Source organism: Etheostoma spectabile, chromosome 18 (assembly GCF_008692095.1).
Source record: "Etheostoma spectabile isolate EspeVRDwgs_2016 chromosome 18, UIUC_Espe_1.0, whole genome shotgun sequence".
Classification (NCBI taxonomy): Eukaryota; Metazoa; Chordata; class Actinopteri; order Perciformes; family Percidae; genus Etheostoma; species Etheostoma spectabile.
This window is the reverse complement of record NC_045750.1, coordinates 18,895,579-18,922,032: the sequence shown is the minus strand read 5'-3', so window position 1 is coordinate 18,922,032 and position 26,454 is coordinate 18,895,579. Positions and strand designations below refer to the sequence as shown.

Genomic DNA, 26,454 nt, shown 5'->3' with positions numbered 1-26,454 from the left:
ACACTCAGGGCACATAACCTTGTGTCCAGCCTCTGCTGCCTTTGCTGCATGTGCAACATCGTGACTCAAAGAAATTCAGTTTGCATTTTGTTGGAAGAATGCCATTGTGAAATAAAAAGACTTTTGAATATAATTCAACTTTAACCTTTTTTACTTTGACAATACAAATGGTGACATTTCCAAAAATGATTTGAGCGTTTTTTGGTAATGTATGTATCTTTTTCTATTTATTTCTATGGTTACTGATACAGTCATATTTATTGATTCAGTATTGATCATTATGGTGTTCCATGACACTGGAAATGTCAAGGAGTATTATGCAGCCGCTCATTCAGCTATAAATCTCTTTTTATGAAGTGATATAGGATTAACGGGGCTCCACAGGGCTTGCATCGCCCTGCAGGTACTGTACACATCAGACTGTCAGGCATCCTATGTATCACCCCGATCCAAATGTAGCAACAGTGTCGACTTACTGAACTGTCTCCTATAAATGAACTTCCTTGGGTGAGAGCTCGGTGTTCGGGGTACAGGCTGAAGGAGTCAGTTAGAGTTTCCGTGGCTTGAAAGAGAAGATGGTAGCCCCCTTGAATCTGAAGGATGCTCAGCAGAAAGGTGTTTTATTTCACTGTTTCTCCAGCTGCCTATGCTGCAATGCTGACAGCATTCAGTTTGGGCAATGTTTGGCCTGCGTCTCCCCCGGGCAGTCTGTCCAACGGCTGTCCGCTGCCCAGACATAGACTTCAGCCATGCTGCCGGTCTGGCACTTAAAACCCCTGAGAAATAGATGTCCTCTTTTTTTTTAAAATTTTTTTTTTTACAATTGACTCTTTAATCAGCTGGCTGCACAATGGGCTGGCAGTTTTAACTGCTGAAGCAGTTGTAAGTATGGGAAAATTCATTTCTATGTCCAGCTATGCTATCCAACATCTGATTGTTACTGCATTGTGCCACTGGAGAAGAAGTTCATTTAAAATGCTTACCTTGTTTGTAACAACACCCAAAGGCCATTTTGAAATAACATTGTCGTGAAGCACACATACCGGTATTAGTATACTTAACGGCATGCAAGTATTTCAAAGGTCCCATTTTAGAAAAAGTAAAATTTCCATGTCTTTTTGGATTAAAAAGCAGGTTGAGTGAAGATAAGATAAGATAAGAAAAACTGTATTGTCTTTCACAAGTGACGGAAATTTGTTTTTGACAGGGCAGGCTTAAAGGATATAATATACATAGCAGACAGGTATTTTCAGACAGGATGAGATACTTAACGTTTTTTTTAACATTAAAACATACAAACATGTTCTAGTAAATACCCAAAATACAAATACGAACCTGCAGCCCTTTTCCTTTCTTTCTTTCTGTGCCAGAAGGCATTGTGGCAGTGTTATGGATATGGTTTACTTTAAAACGTATGTATACTATCATCTGTACATGTAATTGATTGCTATTTGCAGTTCATTTGGAAATCACTCGCTGAGGAAGGTCTTTTGGCTGTGGTGAAGACAACCTGAATAAAGTTAAAGGGATACTTTGCTTATTTGAATCCAGCTCTGTGTCATCTTCATGTGGGCAGTGTGTGTGTGTGTGTGTGTGTGTGTGTAGATAAACAGTGTTTGGCTTCCCTCGGTGGCGCCAGTGCACGGAGCTCAGAGCAGCCGAGATTGGCAGACCTCCACGCTGCACTGCTGAGCTGAGCTCCGTCTCCTGCAGCCACGGCGCAAAGCCACACAACGTTCATCTACATACACTGCCCACATAAAGAAGACACAGAGCTGGATTCAAATAAAGCAAAGTTTCTTTTTAAATCAAAGACCAATTAACCGAGATCAGTAAATAAGTGCTCTATATTTGAGTCATCAAAAAAAAAAAAAGCTGGAACCAAGATTCAATATTATTATCATTAATATATAAATGAATACAGAGAGCCAAAGTAACGCAGCTTTCCGGTGGACCTCATGGGACCTTAATGCGGACAAAATGTGAATGGTAGTGAACGGAGAGAGGCAAATTATTTTTTGATCCAGTAGTAGAAGGGTGTGACTTCAGCCTTATGTTATTATTATTTCCTATTATGTAAGATTCACCGAAGACAATCCATTATATTTAAACATATGTTACACCAGAAATCAACAGAAAAATAAACTCTGGTAACATATTGTAGCTGTAGAATATTCTGATTGTCTTCTTCCTATCCAGACACAAGAAGCATGGAAGGTGCTTTGGGACATTTGGGAATAGTAAAATTACCATTAGCAGACACTTTAGGAAGCAAAAACATGTTAACATTGTATCTTAAAACATTGTCAATGAGCATAATTCAAGTATTTGGTGTAGTTTGTTGTGTAGTTTATTCTGTATCCAGCATAAAGTCAACGGGACTATCCAGTGTGCAGTGAATGCTTGGTGTCAGGATGCCTGCTCACGGCACATTCTAGCGTTTCACCTAACCTCATTAATATATCAGTTTGCTCTATTTCACCTTTGGCAGACTGGGGCACGAGAGAACAGATGTCGGAGTAAATGAGTATGCTGCGCAAATATTGACTGTTTTCACTACATTCTGTTAAGTGAGGAAGAAGTAATGGCTAAGCAGTGCGCTACTGCCAGAAATTCTGCAGAATTAGTCTTTATATTTGTGAAAATTGTGAATTATTTTTGCTTTTGTAAATAGGACATTATGATAAAATTAAGATTAATGCGATTATATAATACACATTGTTTCTTTAATGGGAACAATCATAAGAGAGAGATTAAAGCAATAGTACGTAGTTTCTGTGGCCCACATGAGGATTTCTTAAGTAATGACAAAAAATTTGTCGGCGCCTCCACATGACACAAGACTTCCGTGGTCGCGCAACACCCCCACCCCTCCTCCACACAGTTGCTAGTAGCCAAGGAGGACCCAAGGGGGTTAAAAAAACATGATGGATTCTTCAGAGAGTCGCCGGATGACACAATCTTCTAAACATAGCCACACTGATAAAAATCCAGAGAGCGTTGTGTGGAGCTGATCGTCTTAATTAGCTTTGTAGCAACTCATTTGGCAATGGCTTGAATGTAATGGATTCATCATTAATGTCAGAGAGGATAAGAATATGTAATGTTCTTGCGTGATGCCGAATGACTTCTCTCACACCTTTAAATAATAATAATAGACATTTGGCCATCAATTGTAAAAAAAAAAGATAATTCATGTTCCATTCCACCCCTTTTGGATACCTGGGTAACTCAGAAAATGATTACTAGGTGTAGTACAAAAAACTGAGGAGAGTTTTGAGACCAGATTTTAGTACTATAGAGCTGCACTCTTTTCTCATTCTCTCATCCTTAAGGGAAAACAATCTTCATCTTCTGACGAGTCAGAGAAAATGTGTAGAATCCTCAGCTGTTTCAGTCAGGCCCACAGCGGTCCACAGCAAGGCGGCCTACGAAGAAACTCGCAATCATTATAACATCAATCGCAACTCGCCGCTCGTGAACTCCGTCCTCATCAGCACCACCCGTTTGAACTGCAGTACATCAGCTCTGACTGAGGTGGAATATGGGACCAGGTAGTCATCCTTTAACACCGGCTGCAGCCTGTGTGTATATATTAATGAGACGCCACTGGCTAGCTCCAAGCTTTCTGGCTCATCTCTGTCATTAAAACACCCCATTTGCACTTTTGACTCCAGATTTAGTTCTTGTTGCCCTTTAGGGAAACAAAAGGGATTGTGTAAGATTTATAGTGGTCGACCCACACCTAGCCCCTTCGCATCTTTTCATCTTCTCTTTCAGATGGTTATTGTTTGGAGGATATGCTGAGTGGATCATGGCTTTGAAGCCCAAAACTGACAGCACTTAGACAAAATTTGACCTCTTCCAAATTCCTTTTGTGTTGGTGTTTTGGTCCGATTTATATGCCTAAAATGCATAGCAAATGCATAGTCTTTGCATTTTTGCCCATTTTGTTTAGCCTAGTTAACATTCAAATACATTCTTCAAATCATACTTCAAGAAATACAATGTAGAAATACAGGATTGTGTGTTATTATGAAGCAATATTCTATAAGGATTTTTCACAGGTGTTTTTACCTTTTTAACAGAAATGTCTGGTAAAGGAAAAGAGGATATGCTATAAATCTACAGAATTCTTTTCATTTTTGGACTATGAGAAATTCCTGTAAATTTAACAGAAAAAGTTCTGGTAATTTTCTGCTTGGACAATATTTGTTTTTCTTTCTTACAGTGTAGTTAGCTGTGGGGAAATATACGTATTTCTTTTCTGTGAGATGAGAAGATTGATATTACTCTCATGTTTGTGTGTCATGTACAAAGCTGGAGTCAGGACCCAGTAACCGAAGCTTAGCATGAAGACAGAAACCTGAAGTAAAGAGTCAGGCTCGGTCCAAAATTGAGGAACAAACCTCTAAAGCTCATTGATTAACCTGTTAATAACCTGTCATATTTATTGGATTTGTAAGGAAAGATGAAGATGACAGTTTGTGTTTTGACGGAGAGTTACAAGGGTTAGCTGGACCTGAGCAGTGTCTCCAGCTAATGCACGTTGATCAGTGTTTTAAGCCCCCAACGTTGCCTTCCAGGGCACGAGGATTAGGCAATGGTTATGGTTAGGTTTGGGTTAAAACGCAACGCTCCAGATGGGCAATGTGAGGGAAACAAGGGGGCCACTCGTGTGAATAAAACTTAACTTTAAAAAAACGTTTGGTTATATAAAAGCTGTTTAAAAGAAGGCCATGTATTAAAAGCAGGTTAAAAGAACCACTGGACAGGTCAAACAGCGGGAGAATAAAACTTTAAATAAAAGGTCACCTCCACTCCTGCCCTGGTTTCTCTCCTGGATACATTACCAAATAAATAATTTAAATAAAATATATATAAACAATATATATAAATAGCCCGGCGTCCCAACACAAAAGAAATTCCATATTAAAGACATTATTTAACCTCAAAAAATAAAATAAAACATTTAAACTGTCTAAAATACTGTCTGAACTACCTGCCCTTACAAAGTACACATACCATTCAGAACTAGTAAGAAGTGCTGTGTTCAAAAGTGCCTCAAAGTAAAAAGTGCCACACAATAAATAAAAATAAATCATTATCATGTATTATCATGTTAAAATCTGGAGGCAAGTAATTCAATGTGTAATACTAATAATAATAATAAATGTTATCCATAAAGAAGCCCAATCAAATGATTAAAATATAGACATGTGAGAAGGTGAGTTATTAAGGACCATCAAGGCCTCTTTGTAAAAATGTTATTAAAAAAACGTTAAAACATTTAACATAATAGGTAGGACACCCTCTGCAAGTAGAAATTAATCCTCGGAAAGAAAAAAATTATAAAATCCTTGAAGCATGCTATAGAATGCATAAATATGGATATATTACAATAATACATTTGTTATCAATCATGAATAGGGTTTAAAGCAAAAAAAAAGTTATAGAAAATAGAAAAAAAAGGAAAAAAACAGGAAAAGAAAAGAAAGCAACGGGGTTAAAAGGTTGTGTATGATGCACTGCAGAGGAGGTCCAGATAAGACTAAGGAAGAGGAAACGAACGGCCCTTAAAGACGGCGGCCCCGGCGCAGCGGCGGGCATACCCCGCCCCCGGAAACCAAACCCCCGGGATTAACAAAAACAGGCAGCCAAACTTGCTGGCAAACAATTACAATCCCAGTGTCCCAAAGGGGCCCCCCCAAACCGGTGGGGCCCGGGGGCCAAGAAAGCTTCCCTGTTGGGAAATTTTTTTGGTTTTCGGTTTAATTTTATCAAGGGGTTTCTTTTTTTTTTTGGTACCTTTTTCCTTTTAAAACCACCAATTTTAAGGCTCGTTTTTTTAGTTTCCCCTGGAAAATGTCCGGGAAAAAGCCCGGAGGCCGGGGATTTCAACGGACCGCGGGGGCTCAAGCCCAAGGAGGAAAAAGGGGAAAACGGTGGGCCGGCAGAAAAAGAAAAGGGGCTGTTGCGGAGGGTTTGCAGCCCCAAGGGTAAAGGGGGTAACCCTACAGACCCCGTTCCAACCCTCCTGCCTCCCAACCCTTCGCTCATGGACAAAAAAATAGCCATTTCAACCGAGTTCAGCAAAGGAAAAGGGGGAATTTAGAGGGCTTTTTGCGCTTCCCTCCGACCCGAGAAATGGTTTCCCTCACGATCCCGGACAAAAAACCCCTTTGGTTTAAAGGGGGTAGTATTTTCCCGGGGGCCCCAAAAAAAGAACAAGAAAAAAGGGTTTTAAGAGGGGGAAGGGGGAAAGGGGGATCTTGGTTTACCCTCAACAGCAATGGTTTTTTAAAAATGCTTTTTAAAACAGTGCAAATTTTTTCCCCAAAGGAATAGAGCCCTTTTTTAACTGTGTTTGGGGCCCCCAGAACCATTTTAACCCGCCCAAAAGAGTTCATGTTGGTTTCCATCACAGCGGTTTAAAGGCCCCCGTGTTATACAAAGGGGTATGGGTTCTCTCGGAAAGTCTCTGGTTTTCAAAAAAAGGCCCCAAAAAAAAAAGGGTGTTTTATCAGGGGGTGGGGGGATTTCAAAGGAAATTGGGGAAAACCGGTTTCCCCCTCATTTTTCAAAAATGGGGATTTTGGGTATTGGGGAGAGGAAAACCCCCGGACTTAGTTTATAAAAAACTAAAAGCCGCATTCAAAAGGGAGCCCCCCCCCCCCCACCCGGGTTTCCCCAGACCCCCTTTTTGTGATGCTTTTCCCGCATACAGGCCCGTGATCGAGCAAAACCCCAGGGAAGCAGGGGGGGGGCCTGGGAAGGGGGGGCCATGGAGGCACCCCGGGGTTTTGAGGCTTGATTTGGGGAAAGTTTAAAACCGAACATTTTTCTAACCCCGATAACAATTTATGAGTCGCCCGACTGTTAAACCCACATCAACCAAATGCCCCGGGAGTCCCGCCAAAAAAAGGCCCAAACACCACCCGGGGCCCAAACCAAAAAGGGTGGATGACTGGGGGGTCGGCCAAGGGGTTTTAAAAACGGAATCCGCCTTGGTTTGGGAAAAGGAGGCACGAGGACGCGAGACCACCTTTAACCGCGGGCCTCCGGTTGCGAAACGGAAAAAATACCCCCAAAAATCCCGATTGTTTTCCCCGGGGCCCGAAAAACCGGAGCAGTGGGGGAAACGGCCGGAAATAAAAAAAAAAAATTCCCCCCCGGGGGGGGGAAGTTTAACGGCCCTTTCTAAAAAGGGCTAAAAAATTCTTTGGGGGGGTTCGAGGGAAAACGCCACTTTTTTGCAGTGAAGGCGTTCCACCCAGGAAGGGATGGGACCCGGCCTTTACACAGCCCCCCCGTGTGGGAAAACTTGAGAAAAGTCAACCCGCGGAAGGGACCAGGTCTGACAACATACCGGGCGGGTTTTTAAAAGGAAAAGGTTTAGGTTTGTGGCTGGTTTTGTCCCGACATTTTTAAAAACCCGCTGGACCAAACCCCAGTGCCCGCCGTTTCCCTCGCCCCCTAAACCCGGGGGCCAAAAAAAAACCCAAAAGTCACCGGGTTTTAATGATTACCCGGTGTTGCCTGGGTCCCTCATTGGGAAATGTTTTTTAAAGGGGGGGAAAAACCACATTGGGCTCCCAAAAACTCCCCCAAATTGCCCCTTTGGTTTGCCACCGGGCGAAACAGATAGGAGGGGACCCCCGTTTAGAAAGGGGGACAACCACAGGGGAAAAAAACCCCAAAGGGGATTTCATTTCCCTTATTTGTTCCCCAAAAAAAAGTGTTTTAATACCATCTCCAAAAGCACCCGGGGGGGGAAAACTGGGGGAAAAATTTGGGGTTTAAAAACACCATCCCGGAACGGGGTGTTGGGGGCTTCCCCCACCAACAGCTCAGTTTGGTCCGGGTCGGAAGGGAAAATCCCTGGGCGTCACACCCTTTAGCCCCGGGGTCCCCAACAAAAAGGGCTGCGGGGGCCCGACCCCCGGGGGTTTCCAAAAGATGGGCTAACGGGGGACTGCCCGGGCCCAAAAGGGTTTTCCCCTAATTTTTTTTTTTTTAAAATCGTGAAATTTGCCGGGGGCGAAAAAGGGGGGGGGCGGGTAGGGGACAACGACCCGGCCCCCCGAGAGGGGGGGAGGGAGCTGGTTTTCTGGCCGTGCCGAAGGGGAAAACGAAAGAGTCGGGCGTCGATTTAGGAAGAAAACCCCTCACCCCGCTCCATGACCTCATAAAAAGCCCCCAAACTGTGGGGGTGGGCAGAAACCCCCAAATTCCCTTGGGGGGAATTAAGACAATTCACCTTTGGGCTGAAAACACTTAGCAAAGGTTTAAAAAGGCAAAGAAGCGTCGTACTTTCTACGGAGGATGGGGGGGAGCCCAAACCCGCCAAATTCCCCTCCCCCGACCCCCTCCCGAAGCCCCCATAGAGGATTCTGACAGCGGGTTTTTCGGGGTGGGGTTTTGGGGGGCGAGCCTCTGGGGGAAAAAAAGGAGGAGGGTTGGGGAGAACCGCCCGAAGGGGTCAAATTTGGGGGGCCCCCCTCCATTTAAGGGGCACTTCATCACAGCGCTGGTTCCCCAGCCCCAAAAATAATCAAAACCCCCAAACCCCACTGGAGGTAAAACCGTGGCCCCTTGGAAGAGGTTTCCCCAGCATCCCCGCAGGGTCCAAAAAGGTTTTGAAAAAAGCTTTTTCCCCCGGCCCCCCCAGAATGTTGGGAATTTTTGACCATAAACTGAACTCTGCACTTTTTGCAAGAAAGGGGGATTTAAATGTGGGGAAAATTTTTCCCTTTAGGGGTTTCCCCTCTTTTTTTCTTTTTTACTCTTCAATTTGCACATGTTCTCCCCTGCACTGGGTTTTTTCCCTTTTATCACTGCGCCCCTTCTGTAATATTTTTAAATAATGGGGGAAAAGTATTCCAGGGGAACCCCCAATATCTTTCAATATTTTAAGCGTAGAAAGCAATTTTGGTTTTGTAGCACTCTGTACAAGAAGAACGTGGAAGGGGAAAATTTTGAAAAACTTGACTAGGGGTCCCGGGGGAAAACCCCTGGTTAGGGTTATGGGGAGGGTTTTTTGGTTGGGGGGTTAGGGGGGGGTTTCCTAAAAGTCCCTGGTCGGGGCTTGCCCCGGGGGGAGCGTTGGGGGTTAAAACACCATTTTGGGCCTAAAGCAAAGGGGGCCCCAAAATTTTTAGAGAGGAAAACAGGGTTTGTTTGGTTCCCTTTCCCAAAAAAAGGCCCCCCTGGTACCCAAAACCCGGCCCGCACTTCCCCTTTTAACCATTTTTTAATGGTATTTCCCTTCCCTGGGTTTAAATTAAGAAACAGGGAAATGTTCATTTATCTTTTCCCGTTGTTTAAAGGAAAAATTTTAAACCCTTTTTTCCCTACAATTATCGAACTATAATGTTTGGTTTTTCTTTTAAAGATTTTAAAAATAAACATATATCAGGTTTTAAAAGGGTTTAGGGAGGCATAATTTAAAAGTCAAACAGATGAAGTAAAAGGTTTGGGTGCGGTTAAATTTTTTTTGACGGCCCGATTAAATGGGTTTTTAGTAAAAACAAATTTTAATGTCCCTTTTGTTTTTTCAGAAATCCTGATTTACCCGGGTTTTACAGTGACCATTCCCGGCCCTTAAATCTTTTTTAAAAGGTATTTATTCTAGAAAGGGGTGACCCTTTTCCAATCACCTCCTGTCAAAAGGGAAGTGAATTGGGCTAAATTTTCAAATATAGTTTTATTTATGTGGGACGTTGGGTGTGTGGCATGCGGCCACGGCCCCCTTGGGATTTTGGGGCGCCCCGAACAAAACCGCTGGCGAACCGGTTTTAAACGTAAACCCATAGTAAAGATGGATGGAAAAGTGGAGATGGCTATCAGCTACGACCTATAACTACAATGCCGACTACGTGGACAAACAAGACTGTCTCTGTGTCCATCTCCATATGCAATGGAGGGGCACCCGCTACCACTTCTCTGCTGGTCGTCTTGTCAATCAACTTTGACTGGACTTTTACCCAGGAGACCGAGGTTCATGTCCCGTTCTTGTCACTCTTGCCACTGAAACGTGCATTTTGTGACCCAACCCACCATTTTTTCCTAACCCTAACCGGCGCCATTCAGCCGGGTCACTCTTCTTGTGTGTACCAATCTGACGGCACATTCTGCTTCGTGATGAATCATGCACAAGTTTATGGGATTGCATTTAACTGGAATCGTACCTTGTACAGTTCAATGTGACAAATAAAATTGATTGATTGATGACTTGATGTAAGATGCATTCTGAAGTTTCTTGTACATGCATCACTTGGATTGAACGCACTCACCTTTGAGACCCTCCACTGCAAACACATAGCCAGTACCAACAGTATATCATTGTCACTTAAATGTAGAGAATGCAGTTGTAGCAGTTTAATTTAGCCCTTGGACCATGTTTATATTGCCATTAATATGCCAGTGGCATGCTATGACTCAGAAAGAGGTCAGTGTTGCATGCCCGCTTCCCAGAGCGACTGAATTAGCATGTGGAAATATTCCCCTTGGTAACTTGTGTGACTTTGGGTTTTGCCTGGTTGTCAAAGCAAGACTTTTGTTTGTTGTTCTGTGATGCAGATAAAGAGGTGTGTGTGTGTGGGGGGGGGGGGGGGTGCAGAGACGCTCACAGTCTGAAAGATGCAAGACTGAGTGTATATGAGATAAATTGGTCCATGTTGTTTTCAAATTAGTGAAATATCGAGAGCATTCATGAAGACGATAGAATAGAACACAAGTGATGTCCTTGGCGGACTGGTTACTGTGTAAACAACAGAGTTCTTAAATAGGTTGAGGGGGAGGTTTTCCAGAGGTGGGTGGCTATATCTTTAGTTGTCAGGGTTAGTGTTAGTATCTTATGTGGTCACACAACTCTACAGACCTTTTGACAAGCGGCACCTGATCGACCTTGCCATCCTGCAGGCTGCTCCAAACAGTGATCTGCAGAAGATGTCAACGTAGTTGTTCCTTTGCTTGCATACAGAATATAAAAGCCTTGCAGAGTTGTATACCGTCGATATGCTTGTAAAGATTATGCGTCCATTTGTATTCTTCATTTTTGTAATTTAGGTCTTGAAAGTAAATGTACCATACTGGACTTGAAGAATCCTCATTCTCTCTTCCAATCATTCTTTTATCCCTCTAAATTATCTGACCTGACACTTGTACAGATTTTTAATCAGGTAGTAGCTTCCTCCCTCTCTCTGTTAGCCCTATATGCAGATTTTTTTTTTGTTGTTTCTGCTTTTTACAAAGTGTAAGCTTTTGATTTTATACAACTGATCTTTTACCTCAGTAACCTGTGCATTACTTGTGGCCTCCGCCCAGGGACTAGATAGATGGATGCAAACTAGCTTTAAGCCATATCTGATATGAATATACTGTATATTTTTTATCGTCCCTACTAAGCAAGCAGTAAAATAAAAACATTTAGATTTGGACATATTGTCCAAAGAACTGGTTTGATTTAACCCTGTTTTAGAGGTGATGGAAAATGATTTTTTTGTTGAATCCTGACAATTTTGTTACTTCCTTTTTTCAAGCCTTTAATGGCTATCTAGTCACATATGTTAGCCTGACGTGGTCATACTCAGATTCTAGTCAGAATCTGAATCTGATACTGCTCCTTTGGGCTGTGATTGTGGGGCATGTTTCAACCAAACCAGGAAAGGAAATGCCTCTGCATCCAACTGGATAGACCTACAACCAATATGAGCAACGGAGTATATTAAATCAATGCATAGTTTTCATTAGAACTCAACTGCTAGCTACCATGGATGTTTGGAAAAGCAGTTTGGAAAACGCTAATGACGTTACATCCACGTTATACAGGCTTTACGGCAAACACACATCCCTTGGATCTATCATGAGATAATACCATTGATGTATTAGGAGAACACATGGTGAATTTCAACTATTAGCTATATCCATTATTACAGCTACAGGACCTCGGGAGAACCGTCATATGAGCGTGAGCAGTGGGCTGATGTAACTGATAGCAACTTGTTCTCACTCCCATCTGGACAGTGGCTGTCAGCGTCTGATGCAACGAAAAAGGCGTGTGTGTAGAACGCACTGGGGAGAGCAGCATCTAGACGCGGTTAAATGAGTAGTATGTAAGGGGGAAATTCCGCATAGGGAGGTTGGCCGGGAGGGTCAAACTCAGGACTTTCACCCAGGAGAGAGGGGTTTGTGTCCCGCGTGTGTCCTCAACCGTCCTGTTCCTGAGAGTCACAGAACCGTAAGCCCACCCACAACCTTTTCCTTAACCGAACAGCGTTAAAAGGGACGCCAATAGTACCAGCCAAGCGCGTGTCAAATGACTAATAATAATAATATTAATAATAATAATAACAATAATCTTTATTTGTTGAGCACTTTTCAAAAACAAGTTACAAAGTGCTTTAACAAGTGTAAAAACAATAATACCCAGTAAAAACAATAACACCCAAATGCAAAAAGACAAAAGCATGAAAACATTGAAAAGACTAAAATACAGATAAATATAAAATTAGTAAAAGACAATAAAATAAAAGGGATAAAATAAAGTCAAATAAGATCGGGAAAGGTTCTCCTGTAATAACGACGAAGGCTCCTGACCAAGGGTCCGTATTTTACAAGATGGGAGTGAGAGTGTGTTAGTGATAGCAACAGATTGCAGAGTTGAGGAATGAACAATTGAGTGGGTGAGAGACAAAAACCTCGATGGTCTTTTAAAAAACAATTAAACTAGAAAGGCGAAAGAGCCAAAAAAGTAATGCAAAAGAGAGAACATTTTAATAAGCAATCAAGCATTAAACAGAGATTAAACAGGTACAGGTAATGAGGGAAGCAACAGATGAGGAGGAGAGCTTAGATTTTATATTCAGTCAATAAATTAATATGATTAGATGAGTTAAGATGCTGAGCTTGGTGGCAAATTAACATATATCATTATTTAAACATTGATTGTGAAATTCTTAAAGAACTACATGAAAGTAGAAAAAGGAGAGAGGAGAAACTTTTTCATTAACAAAGTTATAAAGTAGAACTGCAAAACGTTTGCAGCCCGTTTTTTTAAGTGTCTGATAGAAGGTGGGGATTGAAACGGCACATTTGTGATTATGTGCAATCTGTCGGCGTTCCTGCGAAGCCTGTTCATCTTCCAGGGTCTGCAGCTAGGTCGCCCACTCCCCTTGAAAAAGCGGACCAACATGTTTTATTACTTCCCTATAGTAAATCCATATGGATTCACACCTTTCAATCCATTACAGCTCGCTGTCACCAAACATATCCAGTGTGAAATAGTGTGAAGCCTATAACTTCCCATGTTTCATGCATAAATCTCTTCACTCTGCCAATAAGCATTTCCAGAAGGAAGCAGGATTATTAACAGGGTTATTAAAGAATGTTATGGGATGACAGGAAGGAAAGAGGGTTTACAAAATACAAGGCTTCTACCAAGGCTGTTGTTCTAAAATGAGAAATATGCTTTATGACTTGTTTTATCTCTTTGTTTAAACTTGATTTGAATGAGACCACATTGGGGCTCTCAGTGCAGAATAGTAGTTGGGATACTAAGCTATGATTGGACAATTGCTAGTCTATATCCACGACGTTCCACTTCTGAGATTGCTCCGGTGCCGCTGGAAATTCGGCCGGATGTCCTTCTTTTCGGCCGAATGTCCCGTCCCCTTCCTCTTTCTCTGTGTTGGCGTTCTAACCTCCGGTGGATTTCTGAGGTCTATGGTTACCTGCTCCTCAGATCTCTGCAGGGTAAATCCAGACAGCTAGCTAGACTATCTGTCCAATCAGAGTTTTCTGTTGCACGACTAAAACTACTTTTGAACGTACAGATGTTACACCAAGACAAGTTCCTTCCCGAGGCTGTTCAGCAGAGGCACCGTGGCTCTGTCCGGCTCTTAGCACCGCCCAAGACGATTGTGATTGGTTTAAAGGTCCACTGTGTGTTAATTTCTCCCATCTAGCGTTGAGATCATATATCGCAATCAACTCTCTTGCATCACGCAATTTTAAGTACATATTACAGATATGGTCCCCTTCATGCTTTAAAAAGCCAGTCTCCTGCTCTTTTCAATGTCCGTTTTCTTTTTCTGGGTGAAGAAGAAGACTCCTGTTCCTGAAATTTGGATTTTAAATACATGTGGTTGTCCATGTTTCCTTCTTCTAACTTGCCAGGGCCGGGAATCTACGATACCCATTAGCAGCATCAGCAAAAACGCTAAAGGCGGAGCTGTATATCCTGTATGTTCCTTACCGGCTAACGTATTTAAAGAGCATGAATATGGGGGGTCTACCCCAGTTCATGTGAATGAAAATGTACAATTTCAAGCCAATAGGAATACTTGGAATTGATGGAGGTGGTAAATATTCATGACAAAGGTTTTGAAAGTATTGAACGGGCAACACCGATTTTGATAATAAAAACTAAACATGTTACACACTGGGCCTTTAAAGAAATGCTAATAAACCAGAGCACGTTTTTCTCCCATCCCAGAGAATGTGTGAACTAACCAGACCCTCTTCCGCAGCGCTGTGGAGGAAGGTCTGGCATTGTGAGACTAGAAAATTTCTGATGGTGGTGGGTGGCTGAAGATGAGGGCCCCACAACGACATCCCTGGTTTAAGCCTTAGCAAACCTTCTTGAAAAGCTGGGCTTCAACCACAAAACAGCAGACCTCTTATTTGTTACTCTCATGGTCTGTTTGACTGAGATCAGATATATAGTTTTGTTTTATTTCAAAGAAGGACCTGAGGGGAGCAGACAATGTGGAATCAAAAGATAGAAGCAATAAAAAAGTGACAGTATGATTTGTGACTAAGAGGATAAATATGAGGACGTAGATACCAGACACAGGATGAGATATAGATACTGATCACTTTATGATCCAAAAGATGCTCAGACAGGGCAAAGAAAGCTTGACCAGAGTCAGGATGGACAAGACACGGCACCACACGAGAATTTACAACAATTGGAAAACCCATACTTCATACAATGCTATCAGATAATTAAATCTCTAAACAATTGTGCTTCACATCTTCTTACATGTCGGATTCAACATGTGAAATCGAAACTGCCACTCCGGCCCTCGGACGAGGGGCAGACGCTTTATTTCCGGCCGTATCACAACATCAGAGGGTTACAAGAGAATAAGAGAAGCACTAATTCTCTCTTCTTGAGAGCTTTGCTTAATAATAGACACCATATAACAAAGGAAGTGTGAAACGCACACTTTATGGGTTGGAGCTGTTGTAAAGTTATATATGCCGTTAAATTGAAATCCTGTTCCCTTGACATAATAGATACAGCATCTGAAATCATAATAAGTCATTTCAACAGCTCATCAACTTTACAGTAGCCGCTGGCGTTTGCGCTGCTTGACATTTCGCTGGCTTGAGGGGTAATGTTGGACCTGTCAAAGCTGCTGAAACATGAATGGCATCCGGTGACAGCTATTAAAACACATCGGCTCCCGAGCATCTCTCTCCACACAGGTTTATGAAGATGAGGCGGAGAAAACGCATAGTATTTTTTTCATTTCTTTTTTTTAATGCTCCATCTTTTCCCCATGGTGGTTTTGCAAAATAATTGTTTTTCCACACCTTTGGGCTAGTCATCAGTGTAGCAGCCACATCACCACATGATATTCATGATAATCCCATTAGTCTCTCTGCCGCAGTGTCTCAGAGTACAAAACTTGTATGCAGAATGTGAAGCAGTGGATACAGTGGTTTTAAATGTGTTGATTGCCTCTTTGGTTTCTTGTCAGGGCTTGGTGATTTTTCTAGATTTACAGCATTTTTTTGTTCTATATCTGATGACTTCAGGCAACAGTGGAGCAAGCTTGAATCTAAGTCCTGCACAGGCATGCTGATCAGAGAACTGCTCCTCCTCCCTCTGTGGTGAAGACATGTTTCCAAAGCATATGTATGCAGGTCACATCCTTCCAACATGGCTTTCCCTGCCCGCTGTGCCTCATATACACAGTAAAAAGACTGTTTCCCTGCTATACAGTTTACGGCAGAGAAAATGTGTGGCCTCCATTAATGTACAACTAATTGAGGTACTAGTGGAAGCACTGCTGTGGTTCATTAATACTGCAACACAAGTGTCAGCACTGACCACTGCTGGAGGGAACATTTTACTTTGTAATAGGGCAGGGCAAAAGTGGATATTATATCCACATCCATATCGTCTTCAATTATGGATATGGTAATATCAGGATGTGACACGTGTTGCCTTTTCCTGGTTTTTAAGGCTGCTTTACAGTAAACTGATGTATGTTCCCGCTGTGTGAAGGAGAGATCTGTTGACTTTTGACTCTGTGCAATATATCCTGCATCCCATGTGCCATTATCATTACATCCGTGCATAATTTTTCATTTGGGCAATTTTCAAAGTGCAATTTAATAATTCATGTGTAATTTATTGTAAAATACTGTTTGCTATATTTTGTACATTTATCTATCTCTGTACACTTACCTATCTTTCTCTTATCTTTGCTGTTGCAAACCGCAATTTCCCCCCTGTGGGACTAATAAAGGTTTTTCTTATCTTATCTTATTTTGAACTTACCAGGCTGTTCTAGCTGTTCTATTGTTTGCCTTTCCCCGCATAGTCATTGTATCCACACTATTGATGATTATTGATTAAAACTCTAATTTTCTTAAATATTTTGTGAAAGCACCAATAGTCCACCATACAATATCGCTGATAAATTGACATTGATGTATTTGGTCAAAAACATTGTATCGATATTTGACTTTCTCCATATTGCCTGTCCCTTCTTTGTAATACCAAATCGGGCCCCTTGCATGTTTTGATCCATCATGCACATCAATTTAGGTTTATGATACATTTTAGCCTACTTAGTTTTTGTCGATTATTCTGAAATTTTTGGTGCATTTTGTTTGCAACGTTTTTGTAACTTTTATGTCTAAAAGTAAACTGAACATGTCTGGCCCTTAATGTTATTCTAATTTTCCAGTGTGGCCCTTAGTGAATTTGAGTTTGACCCCCCCTACGACATAACATAAAGGCCCTAGATGTTATCAGTTCTTCACCAAAATCTTTTATTCCATTTCACCTTGGTGTCAAGAATGTTTTCATCAGAATTTCTTCTCCGTCATGATCGGTGTTGTCATTTGTCGTCTTTCAGATCCTGATAAATATCTCTCTCAGCATTCTTTCCTTTCATGACCGACACTCAAGCATGAAAGGGAGAGCTGTGAGAGTGGCGCTTCAACTTTTTGCGTCTTCGACTCCCAGAATTTACACACATAGATGAGTTTTCATCCTCTCTCCTGTCTTTCGTTGCAACTCATAATCCATGGTTTAGAATACCACATATCCCATGCTGACATCTGTCACATACAATCATCCATCTTTTTGATGTCTCGCAATATTAAGCAGTTCAGACATGCCATCAGATTCCTGTCAACTTTATTTTTACCTGCACTTTGTCAACGCAAGAATTAGAGCGTATGCTCAAAACACTGTAGATCCTCGAGCCTTCCCACTTTCTTTTTGGATTTCATTCAGTTTTCCTAGCAAATAGCAAAATCTAGTCTGCTGAGGTAGTGTTCAAATGTAAATAGGGACACGTATTTGCAAGCCATGGAATCTGGGAGGGGGAGGGAGAGAAATCACCATAAAGAACAGTAGTGGAATGCCCTGGTGGCTTCCTTTCTGGCCTGTTATTGTAACGTCTCTGTGTACGTTCAAGTAGTGTCAGTCAAGCGACAGAAAACTCACATTGGACATGAAGTCTAGCTAGCTGTCTGGATTTAACGTGCAGAGATCTGAGGAGCAGGTAACCCTAGTCCTTTAGAATTTAGATTTAGATAAAATAGTGTATATAATAGATATATAATGAGTTTAAAATTACATGAGCGACATCCGGTGGCACCAGAACAATCCCGGAAGTGGAACATTTTGGATATAGACTATCTCAAGAATAACTTCAGTGTCAGACCTTTGTTTAAGATTTTCCTTTATATCTCTGCACTGGAAGGTGTCTAATAAAGCTCACATCAGGAAAATAATCTTCGAAAGAGCTCTGCTCCAGCGGTTACAGAGATATAATCCTTCCCTCAGAAGCAAGTAAAATGTTTCTTTAATGAAACAAGCACGGAAATGGTGGCGGTTCAATACATCTGTCCATTCAAGTCTTTGTTTACGAGCAAAAAAATCTCAACAGCTACAGGCCAGATTGCTCTGAAATCTGAGTTGGGTTTAAATGGTCCCCAAAGGACAATTCTTAAAGAGGTTTGTAATCCCCCGAGCTTTTCTATAGCATCACCATCAGGCTCAAATGTCAAAGTCTGAAAGGTAGATCCAAATGACATTACTGGGCACATTCATACTCCCCAGAAAATGAGCCTAGAAGGATTAACCTCAGTGGGATAAACCCTTAAACTTCAATCACCTCATGGCATTTCCAGTATCAACCCAAGGAAAAATGCTGCATAAAGCTCCATGACAATAACAATCATCACCTGCCAAGTCCAACTACCTTAATAACATAATAGGTGGCTAATCTAGCGATTTCTGATCTTCCACATCTCAGCTTAATAATTGGTTAAAAAAGTTAATGCAACTAAAACTGGTTTATAGACAATCACGGCGAAAAATATAGATTATAAAGACAGTAGCATTCATGTTTGCATTTGGGCGCCATCTTGGAAAACAGTCATGACCAGTCGAACAACGTGAAACCAGTAACCAGTAACACAGCTGGGGTTTGACTGGTACTCGGTACACATGTGCTATTAACCCCTAGGTTCATTTTTAGACGGAATTGTCCTTTAAGGCTAGAAGAGTAGATTGTGGTCATGGTTAAAAGGAACAACCATTATGTTATGGTAGTAGATAGTTCAGTTCAATTCAATTTTACTTATACACATAACAACAGTTATCTCAAGACAAAGATAGAGTAGACTACACTCTATAATTTTCAAGGACAGATGATATGCCTAGCCATCTACCACTGCGCCTGCTGCAAGGCAAAATAGAAGTTCTTAATTTTGAATGGGCCGCATTCCAATGGAAGTATGATCCTGTATCATATTCCACAGGCTGCTGCCATCCACTTACTGAAATATCATCACTCAGCTAAGTACAGTGGGATGTATTTTGATGTAGAAGAAGTGGTTAGCAATAGGGCATGATTATTATGGCAAAGTGTGCTTGATATTATCAAAACATTTTATTTATTGACCCCCACTTGGAGCTGATGTTGCTCATGGACAATTTCTGTGGTCGCTATGGTCCAGATTGTCCAGACTCAGAAAACCACTGCCATAAAAAACTATAGATGAATTTTGCAAGCAACTCTAATGACCAATATTTACATTTGTTGTTAGCCAAATTATGGCCGTAGTAATCATTGCAGAAGCAAATGAGTAATTAAGGTGACATAGTAAAATAGCACTAAATTGTATGTAGGGAGCCAGGTTGGGGTGGTAGACAGCTCAACCAAACACAGGACTTGCACTCGTGAGACTGGGGTTTGTGTGTCGTAGGAAACCAAGTGTATTGTAAATAACTGACTTTTGTGGATCTTTGTCCAGTTACCTCCTCATTCTAGTAGTTTTATGTGACTCATTTAAGCCAATCCCTGATGATTTCCTAACCCTACTATAAGTATTTTTCTTGCCTAAACTTTCTTAGTTCTACGTGTTTAAAACTGTGACTGTAAAGAAATAGAACGGTCACATGATTAAAGCGGCCAGCAAGGTCACATGTTACAGTCACATGTTTTAAATATCTCTATAGATATAGCTATATATATATATATATAGATAAAAAAAACTCCACTCCAACCCCCTTCATCTCTTCCTTCTTCTCCATCTCGTTTTGGGAATCATCCATCCATCCATCTTCATCCGCTTATCCGGTATCGGGTCGCGGGGGCAGCAGCTCCAGTAGGGGACCCCAAACTTCCCTTTCCCGAGCCACATCAACCAGCTCCGACTGGGGGATCCCGAGGCGTTCCCAGGCCAGGTTGGAGATATAATCTCTCCACCTAGTCCTGGGTCTTCCCCGAGGCCTCCTCCCAGTTGGACGTGCCTGGAACACCTCCCTAGGGAGGCGCCCAGGAGGCATCCTTACCAGATGCCCGAACCACCTCAACTGGCTCCTTTCGACGCGAAGGAGCAGCGGCTCTACTCCGAGCTCCTCTCGGATGACTGAGCTTCTCACCCTATCTCTAAGGGAGACGCCAGCCACTCTCCTTAGGAAACCCATTTCGGCCGCTTGTACCCTGGATCTTGTTCTTTCGGTCATGACCCAGCCTTCATGACCATAGGTGAGGGTAGGAACGAAAATTGCCCGGTAGATCGAGAGCTTTGCCTTCTGGCTCAGCTCTCTTTTCGTCACAATGGTGCGATAAACGGAAGGTAATACCGCACCGGCTGCTCCGATTCTCCGACCAATCTCACGCTCCATGGTCCCCTCACTCGCGAACAAGACCCCAAGGTACTTAAACTCCTTCACTTGGGGTAAGGACTCACTCCCCACCCGAAGAAAGCACTCCATCGGTTTCCTGCTGAGAACCATGGCCTCAGATTTAGAGGTGCTGATCCTCATCCCAGCCGCTTCACACTCGGCTGCGAACCGATCCAGTGAGTGCTGAAGGTCACAGACCGATGATGCCATCAGGACCACATCATCCGCAAAAAGCAGCGATGAGATCCCGAGCCCACCGAACTGCAACCCCTCCCCGCCCCGACTACGCCTCGATATCCTGTCCATAAATATTACAAACAGGATTGGTGACAAAGCGTTTTGGGAATCATGGGCAGTTTATATTCTGTCATGTAGCTATGAAGACGTGTTGTATTGTCACAGAGCAAGCAGCGCCGACAAGATGAAAAACCTGAACTTTTATCAGCTCAGCCGACACCACCAAATCGCCATGCAGAGTGGTGGCCGCTCTTTGTCTCCTTGGTGGCACGGTGGCCATCTTGTTCACAATGGAAATAATGGCAGCAGCAGTGGGAGCGCTGCTCACTTTCTATGAGTATCTTAAAGTGGCTGTACTCGACAGTTCTTTGTTTCAGTAGCCACATATTAGTGCACAGGAGTGCCTTTAGCGCACAACAGTACCAGACACTGAGGGCCATGACATGAACTGCTGTGTAAGGCAATCGCAGACCAATCATTTTTCAGTATTTCAAGTACAGCACATTTAAGAGATTAACTGCCACTGTAAAAACCTCACGCTACTTTTGCCTTTGGCAGGCAGTGGTGGGATTTTTTTCTTGGATATCTACACCAAGTGTGGATGAGTAGTTGTCCAATAAACTTAAAGACTGATCAAATACCTCACCAACAGCATCCTCATGAGGAGACAAGAAAGGATGGTTACACTTTATTTGAAGGTCCTGTATCTACATGCAATGTTTAGCCCCCTAGTGGAAGAAGGAGGAATGTACTCTGGAGTTCTTCACCTGGTGCTTTGATTTATTTCCTCAGCAGTCACAAGAAAATGCAGTATTGCAAGGATGACTATTACTTTTGAAATTATCATCACAAACTAATATCAAACAAAATAATAAAAAGGCTAAATCAAGCCCTGACTATTTGGGCCCTAGCAACTGCACTCTTTCCAGCCAAAGTCGTTCTCTCTAGAGGAGCCTCGGCCTCTTTCCTTTATAGCAGAAGCCCCTCCTACAAGACAAACCAAAGTTAATTGGAAATCAATCAAACACCATTGTGTTAATTCAGCATTCCCAAACATTTATGGCTTCATGAATACACGCTATATCAACAATAACATCAAAAATTAAATATTACGTGCTGAACAAGCTTCTCAAAACAGAACTCTATGCACTCTGTAAACCCCTCTGCACTGGCTGACACTTGGGCCATTCCAGATCTTCCCCTCTATAAATTACTCCAGACTCTATCACTTCCTGTTTGCCAATTAGACCGAGATCCCTGCTTGCAATGAGAACAGGTGAATGAAACTAAAATAAATTACTTGAAATTAATTGTGTATGTGTTGCATTTATCCAAACATGATTCCTAGTCTTTTGACAAGTACTGAAATAAAATGACAAAACATGTGTTCATTGATTCAAGCCCACATGCTAATGGTAATGCTCACACTAACCGTCCCTTACTACTGCACATACTAAGGTTAGCTTAGCATGATACCACATGCTACCCCCAGTTTAAATAAAGGCATGGGCTAGCGCCATGACACTACACAAGAGTGACATGACACTGGCGTGAACGTGTCATAAATAGGATGAATGTCATACACGTTTATGACACATTGCTTCTTTTAGTAAGTGCCATTTGGTTTTGTCATGACAAGTTATGGTTAGGTTTAGGGTTCATGTGTCATGACTGTGTCAGGAAAGTGTTGTGTGTTCATGATAGTGTCATGTCACTCTTATGTAGATACCATAAAGTAAAGTGTTACTGAAAGGATTTATTGGATGTTACTCGGGATTACCACGGATTATTTTAAAACGGCCATCTGTGTTCAATAATTACCTGTAAATTCTATCACATTTAGGTTTGAGCATGTATTTATGTACAGCAAGGGTGCAGTTTGAGCTTCCGAGGATTTAAGCGTTTATTTTAGCTCATAGCTTGCAGGTGACAAATGTCATCAGTGTCCACATACACATGTTGTGCTGTTTGTGCCTGAAATAGCCACCCACAACATACAAGTGCATATACTCTGCACTCCACAGTGGATTCATGTGATGCATGAAATTTGGAATAGAACACCTCTGCCTTTGGCAACAAAATCAAGCCAGATTTTTAAATAAAGTTCTTTTTTAGCTCAGGATGAAGGATCTTCTCCAGGATAAAGGATCAGGATGTCAACATGTTTAATATTTGTGGAACTTTGAAGTATATGATAGAGCAAAGCAATCGATGATATGACAACATATGACTGGGAAGTTGATTAAAAATGAAAATGTCACTCCTCTATTGATATTTATATCACTTGTCTCTTTTTAGAAATCAAAAAAGAAAACTTTCCATGAAGTACACAATACAGTGGGGGGGGGGGGGGGGGGGGGAGGTGGACTGGTAGCTGGAGGGATGCCAGTTCACCTCCTGGGCACTGCCACGGTGCTCGAGCAAGGCAACCCCCCCCCGCTCAGGGTGCCTGTTCAGCAGTTGCAGCCCCCTGACTTTGACCTCTCTCCATTAGTGCATGCACGTGTGTGTATTTCAGGCCTGTGTATAATGTGTAATATCCACAGATTGTAAATTGTGAATTTCCCACCTGGCAAAGACGGCAGTTACCCGAACTCTCAGAGGTTCACAGTGGGGCAAGTAGTTTGTGGTCATGTAGTAATTAAAATTTTTAGTATAAAAGTAAAAGTTTTCAATAAGACACTAGTATCACTATCTAATTGTGATTACAAAAAGCCAAAATGTTAGAAAAAAGTGACAATGTGGTCTTATATAATCTCCCAAAATCGACATCTCAGGCTGACCAAAGTTGTGAGAGCACATATTAGGCTATTTGAAATGAAAAAAAACTAAAATACAATTGAGAATCAAATTCGAAGCAACAATTTCTGTTTTTGCTTACATGGTGTGTGTATAATCAAACTGATTACAAATGGCTGACTACTGAACAGTGTGCATAGTAAAAAAGGGTGGGATTGAGTGGCCATCCCCCAGGGCCCACTAATGGGTTAATATGTCATATTTCTAAATAATCAGTGTCTACTAATAGGATTCATAACCACTGCTGCATGATTATTGGTAATAAGACAATACAAAGATCATTATAAAACAGTGGCAATAACCATGTTCCTTTTATTGCTGACTGCTGGAACAAATCATAATTTTACTCACAGTTGGATCATTTTGCAGATGTGTTTGGAATTAATAAGTGCCGCAGAATAGGTAAAACTACAGGATTCACTTTGGAATTCCCCGCTCTTCACGCACTTATGAATGCATTACTTATACTTATCATTACTACCCACTTTGTGGTAAAATGATGGAATCTGCTATACTGTATAGCTGTAGTTATTAAAGCTCTCACACAGTGGTTCGTGTTGCTGCGAGGCATTTGGAGTGTGTCTGAGAACCAGCTTTCAGCCGCTTCTCCCAAAGCACTTCCTTTGTTTGTTTGTGCTGCAGCAGGTCCACCTATGGAAACCGGCAGCTGCCTGAAGGAGGGGAGCTGTTTATGGAACATTTGCTACAGGCCGGGAAGGAGGGGCTCAGTACTCACAGGACTTCCCTCCCCAGTTCTCCCAGCAGGGAGAAATGGACACAGCTCCGACGGGCTCAAATCCATGTATTTGTACTCAAGGCATGTGTGCGTGTGTGTGTGTGTGTGTGTGTGTGTGTATTTGTGTTGCTTTATTGTGAACATGACATTGTAAATATCTGTAAAAATCCCATGTGGATTACGTAAAGACTTAAAGGTTGAAATTTCCAGTGTTATACGTCCTATTTGCGTCATGTTTCTAAGAATGATATTAATATGCTAATATATTTATGAGTGTAAAAAAGTTTCATGCAAATATTGTTCAATTTTCGGCCGACCGACCCAATCAGAGGTTACTCACATTGGGACGTTCAGTCAAAATCAAGCACGGTTCAGGCTGAACCGGTCTCTCCCGGTGATCATGCTGGGAGCATGTTCCTTGAGGAAGAAAAGTTCATGCTGATTAAACAACTGGACTTTGGGGTCAAGTGTTGTCGTATCCAGCCCATGTCCCAGATGTGAAAGCCCCCTTACTGGACTACTGAAGATAATAATATCACATTACATTTTTTTTTTGAATTGTTACCTTCCACCAGAATTTTGTGATTTCCTTGTCATCAATATAGATGTTTTTTACCATAAATTGGTGCCTAAAAATGTATCAGAATGCAGGTATATAAGTCTTTTATCCTCAAAATTTCCTGGGGGAGGACCCCCAGAAACACCCTGCTTTGTGTTCCCCCAAAGGCCAATTCTGAGAGGAAAAATCCTTAAGTATAATCACAGACAGCCATAAAAACATATTTAGATTGCAGTTATAGAGTTAAAGCAGATAAAATTTACGGAGAATCAGACAAACAAATATGTGCAGTGTCAACAGAGAGAAACCGACTTACAGTGACAACAAAGAACAACATACTGTAGAGAATGACAGTACAGCATACACACAGCATAAATAGGCAGTATGTGTCAATTTGTTATAAACGTGTGCTCTTTTAAAAGTAGTAAACATTGTTTGCCAATTACTTACATTAAATGTTTAAAAATCAGTTACATAAGGTACTGCTTATATCATTTCACCATCTGTACACAAATGTAACTAGTGAATGCTACAGTGCCAGGGCTGAACTTTTGCCCCAGTCCACCCTTGCGTTGTATAGTGTGTTTTCTTTTGGTAATGTTTTTTTTTTAATATAAATATGTAGTCTTGTATAACTACACTTCTTCTTAGCACTGTGCCAGCACTGGAGTCTGACTGAACCCATTGTAACCTCGAGCCAAGGCAAAATAAATGTTTAATCCCAATCATCTTGGCCAATGCTAAGCCTAGGATACAACAACACTCCACTATTCAAAATAGGGACAGGAGGGAACTCGTTTTGGTGGAACATTTGCAGGTGGAAAGGTGAGCCCTGGCATTAAAACGGTTATATCCTCACAAAAGAAAATGCCACACAACAATAAAAGACAATGGGAAACTCCCATCAATATCAAACTTTTTCCTTAACCGGTGGGCAAACATGCAGGAAAGTCCCTGTTAGACAGCAAATGCTCTATTCTACACATATTCTTTGTAAATCTTTACAACCATTCACAGAAACAACTAAGCAGTCTTGCTCATATCTTCAGCCAAACTTTACAGTATGACCAGCTTGCAGTGTTGTTGTTTTTTTGTATACATACAGTTAAGCATTTCAATAGATTAAAGAAATCATCATAATTGAAAACTGAAGATACAAGTTTTCCATATGTTAATTACCATGCTGTAGCCACCTTGCGGCAGTGAAAAAAATGCCATGTGTTATTAATATCTCTGCAAGCATGTAAATACTTGTTTGTACAGATCTGGTGTTGTTGATCCGTAAAGCATGCCTCCACACAGCTGTTCAGGATCTACTGAATTAGCAGCACAGCAACACAGCCAGTGAGTCACGTACTAGACCACATTTAAAAAAAAAATAACACACCTTGCCTTTCCTGTTACATTATGTGTCAGAGCAAAGTCAGTAAGAAAGGGATTTCACTGTAGAGACACATCATGCATGTATCATCCACTGTGAAGTAGGAATGCTGGTCCACACTGGAGTAAAATACATAGTCAGACTTTCTGCAGCTTTACACCTTAGGAAAAGCTGACGTCATGTATTTCATGTTACTCAGATGTACTGTGGGGCATAAACAGGGCACGGCCGTCTGCTCATGATGACAGGCTGTGTGATGCACTACTGATTACAGTGCTTTAAAACACACATAC

At 41.8% G+C, this 26,454-nt stretch overlaps 1 long non-coding RNA gene across 1 annotated transcript; it reads left to right on the top strand.

Annotated features, from left to right (window-relative positions):
- Positions 1–1,059: 1,059 nt before the first annotated feature.
- LOC116706711 (uncharacterized) lies at positions 1,060–25,299 on the top strand. Its single transcript, XR_004336299.1, has 3 exons — positions 1,060–1,071; positions 1,237–1,243; positions 25,160–25,299. It is a non-coding gene; the product is annotated as an uncharacterized LOC116706711 (long non-coding RNA).
- Positions 25,300–26,454: the final 1,155 nt, after the last annotated feature.